Genomic DNA, 4,510 nt, shown 5'->3' on the forward strand with positions numbered 1-4,510 from the left:
CTTAAATAATGATAAGTATTAAATAGAATAAACCAATTAGTTGTATAAACTCTCAGAAAAATGAAACAATAGAAAGAAGCTTTGAGAGAAGACAGTGGTGAATGTATCATACATGTATTTAAGTTATTTAATAATTCATCAGTTAATAATAGCACAGCTTCAGTTATGATCGTCTGTCTCTTCTGTTTGTAGCAACAGGACAATCTTCGTAACTGAATGCCAATACTCTCCCTTCAATGTCTTAACATCGGCTACGCTCACTCGCTCATCATTGCCTGTATGCACCTTTATGACACGAGAAAGTGGCCAATTAATAAGGGCCATATTCTCCTCTGTCACTAGTACTATGTCTCCTGTTTTCAAATTACGCGTGGGACACCTCAACTTATTAAACAAGTAAACGTTATAACACCCCCGCTAGGGATACATTGCATTTGTATGACCGAGTCCGAGGGCCGCAGGCCCGAGGGCGAGGTCATACAAATGCAATGTATCCCGCAGCGGGGGTGTTATCAACATATTTGTGCAGTAATGAGTGGGCGTATCAAAGGCGCGCGCCAATGCGCATGCTCAGTAGCACCACACCTTGTGGTAAAATGGTAGCAATGGAGGACAGGAGGCTCACAAAAAGGTACTTTTACCAACTGATTCAGGCTTTAGGTTGACATAATCTTACTATTTTCAGGCTATAATGTCTAGAAGTTGTCCAGAACAGAGATCCTGCGCTTGCTGACAGGCCATGTATCGATCTTACCTTTCCCGGCCACCTATATTTATTATTGAGGCTTAGTCAACCATTGATTTCAACGCGGAAGAAAAGCAGGGAAACTCTACCTGCATGGATTATTGGTCTGTGAATTGATCTGCACTCCGGAGACTCACAATTGTTCTGACTTTGTACCTACTGTCCGTTCCGTGGGCCACTGGACCTAGGCCAGACTTTATTGCAAGCTTTATGGACAGTTGACTTTCAGCTTATAATACCTGTACAATAATGTTGTTTCTTATATTTTATTTTAAGAGATTTTTGCTGTCAACCCACAGGGATACAAATAAAACCACAAGGAGTGTTACAAATGAAAGCTGTGTTACATCACATTTGTAACCACAGGCGGTGCCTTTGATACGCCCACTCACTATTATACAAATTAGATTTACTAAATACTCTGATGACCATCTATTCCAGCAGTGTCGAACGATAGCTTGAAACAATTGCCAACGATGCAAAAGAGTGATAGAATGATTATCAGATAATGAAGGATCAGGGAAGACTAGGAGTGGACGTCCTATCAGGAAATGACCAGCAATGAGTACTTCAATGCCCTCACTATCACTAGAAGATATACTAGTTAACGGGCCGCTAATCAGGCATGCCTCTATGTAGGTGAGTATAGTGCTCATTTCTTCATAGTTGCTACTTTCTTTGTATGAGTCTTTATACTTTTTACAGTAGCTTCCCATTGCCCACAAAAATTAGGTTCTCTTTCATGGATAACCTTCCATTCAATCTCCCTACTATGATAGAACTGAGACACATTACATTGTACAATACTGTTAGATATAGAAAATTATAAAATTCATTAATCTCTCTTTTGGCACCAACAGAGTTGCTGCTGTGGTCACTTCAAATCTGATTGGGGCAACCAAGCTGAGCAACAAAGTGGCATAAACAGGCAATAAGGCCTCACTAGTTAGATCTCTAACAAGTTCTAAATGAACTGCCTTTACACTCATAGAAACAAAAACGGCAAAATATGCCTATACTATTGTAGGTCTTTTCACATGACCATACTTTATGAATATGGACCAGCATATTCGAAGCCAACATTCTCAAAGATGAGGCCAGGACTTATCCTCTCTAGAGGGAGCTGATTCATAAACTGACATTCTGCTTTTGCAGATTGCATGCCTCCTACATATGACACACTGGCGTGTTACAGAATGAGCTGCTCTATGCAAGCCAATGGTATGATAATCACAGCTGAGTGATGCCTTTAGTAGGGTAAGGCCTGCATGTAATAGAATAATATGTTCAGTATGAACAAGCAATTGAGTAATTAAGTGCTTCTCATGTAAGATAATGGGATGTTTCTGAGAAAATTGTAGCTTAGAGTTAGCCAGTCTGCCTCCTACTCTCAAGATGTTGTGTTTATCCATGAATGGATGCAAAGGTATTATGAAAATTTCATTGGGCAGATCACAATTACACAATAAAAAATTCATCTCTAAGATAAAATGATTTATTTGAGAATAATGAATCCGATGCCGCTTTGCAATACAAATTTCACTAACTAAACCAGTAAAGTGTGATGTGACTCTCCCTTCTTCTAAGGTTTCCATACTTGGAATGGAATCGTAAGGCCATTCATTCTTTGGCTTTATCAATCAGAGGCATCCATTCAGTTTAGGACTGTATTAGGGTTTCCGCAGAAAAAATCAACTTTTAAAAAAATTATTCTGACTAACTTCACATACAAAGCAACAAATATAAACTTTGTAGACCAAATTTCAACACCTAATGCTCTCTAGTTCTTGCAAAATAAAATCATGAAGTTTGTCAAAATTCCAATAATCCAGGAAGCAGAGGGTTAAAAATTGTTGAGGTCAGAGGTAGTTCTAATTAAAGCTTGTTTGGAGTGCAGGAGCATAGGAGATTGCAGGAGTGCTGCGGAAGTACTGAGCAAGAAGAGAGGCAAGTATTTCTTAATAATTTGTGCCTTTAACTTACTTAATACTTACTTGAGCTGGTTGTTTTTGTTGCACAAATAAATACCAAAATAGCCAATCAAACTCTTTTTATTTTAATTATTCAAGTTTCAATGCAAACAGGTTCCTCATGTTGATTTTATGACTGTGGTTGGTGGATGTGTGTGTGGCATAAGTAAAAGGATCACTAGTCACGTCTAACCATTTGCATAATGACCTTATTTTTTAATATTAATGTTTAAATGGTTTATTATTATTATTATTATTATTTTTGCCAATATTGGGGGGTTGTAGTGTATTGTATTTAAAGTGAACTTGTTTCTGTTCTTACTTTATTCAAATGACTAAAATCTGATATTATGCATGGAACCATTTTTGTCTGCATATTTAACCTTCTAATTATTATCACTTCATTTGTTCATGCATGTTGTCATCTTATTCAGTTATTCTAATTATTGATACAGTTGCTAATTATAAATGCAGTTGCTATTTATATAATGTCCAATAAATCAGTGAATTCAACAGGTAAGATGTTATACTCCAGTATAGTCAGATTCTCACTTAATTTGCAGTGTCATTGTCTGAGTTTAATGCCCTGCGTGAAGAAGTAAAACATTTCATGGAACTGATCGAAAAACTGACGAAAGAGTTTAGGGCAGTGAAGCATGAAGTAGAAGCATCTTATTCACACATGGCTTCAATACAATTATCAGGACATAATGATAATAATTCTAAGTGAAACTTCAAAATAATTATTATCATCAAATTTAAATTGTATTCTTATTGAATAAATTGATTCACTACTTGGTTCAGTGTAATATAAGTTTAAATATTACAATACACTTAAATCTGCTAGTAATAAGTCAACAATCACATCAAAGTAATAACATTCAGATTCTCTTTCATATACAAGACAATGAACCTTTTCCTCTTGTGAATAGTCTATTATGTCACCTTTGTACCAAGTAAATTTATCACTTTCCATAAACCTGTGATTAACCTGTCCACCAATTAACAAATTTGGATTGCTTATAAAAGAATCACACTCTACAGGAAGAACACACAAGTCTATAAAATCACAACTCCTTTATGACATCATTTAGTGGCCTCTCTTTGCCTTTCCTACTAAATACAATATGTATATGTTCCAATAGAACCTTCTTTCTAATATTCATTTGTGTCTTAAGTAGCTCCGCTCCACCTTCTTCTTTTTCGTATTTTTGGAGCTTTCTTTTTCTATTGTCAGTAGCTCTTTCTTTTGTTCAGTTGACGAAGTAATGAGATGACATTCTGATAATCTTTCCTTTTCATTATGCAATTTCTTTTCCAATGCTACTCTCGGCATTTTCCATTTGCATTTTATGCTGGCGCTGTTGAGCTCTTGTTTTCTCAGAATCTCGATACTCTTGACTTACAAGTCGCTTTTGTTTTACTGCCAGGTCAATAATTGAAGCTTCTCTCATCCCTTGAGAGAGTTGAAAGCCATTTAAGTGTTTATTCTTTTTCATTTGAATCATATTAAAGCGTGCCAATTGATGCAAATTTGGAATGGCAGTGGTCAGATAGTCATTTAACCCTAATACTGATTCACAAGCATCGTTACTTGGCTTTATCTCACATAAAATACTCCGTACCTCTTCTTTGGGCTCATAGTAGCAGCCACCTGGAAGCTGATCTGCAGCATAAGTAGATAACTTTTCTTTCATTTTACTAGCTCCTTTAACAAGCAATGTATTCAATAAGCTTTCTGCTGAATTGCTGTTGTCAAACAACTTCTGATAGACTATTTTTGATTGTAGATGAT

The 4,510-nt window shown here is 36.2% G+C and overlaps 1 long non-coding RNA gene across 1 annotated transcript; it reads left to right on the forward strand.

Moving 5' to 3' along the window:
* Positions 1 to 3,154: 3,154 nt before the first annotated feature.
* Positions 3,155 to 3,521, forward strand: LOC109582270 (uncharacterized). Its single transcript, XR_002185004.1, has 2 exons — positions 3,155 to 3,231; positions 3,279 to 3,521. It is a non-coding gene; the product is annotated as an uncharacterized LOC109582270 (long non-coding RNA).
* Positions 3,522 to 4,510: the final 989 nt, after the last annotated feature.

Source organism: Amphimedon queenslandica, unplaced genomic scaffold (assembly GCF_000090795.2).
Source record: "Amphimedon queenslandica unplaced genomic scaffold, v1.1 AMPQUscaffold_13393, whole genome shotgun sequence".
Classification (NCBI taxonomy): Eukaryota; Metazoa; Porifera; class Demospongiae; order Haplosclerida; family Niphatidae; genus Amphimedon; species Amphimedon queenslandica.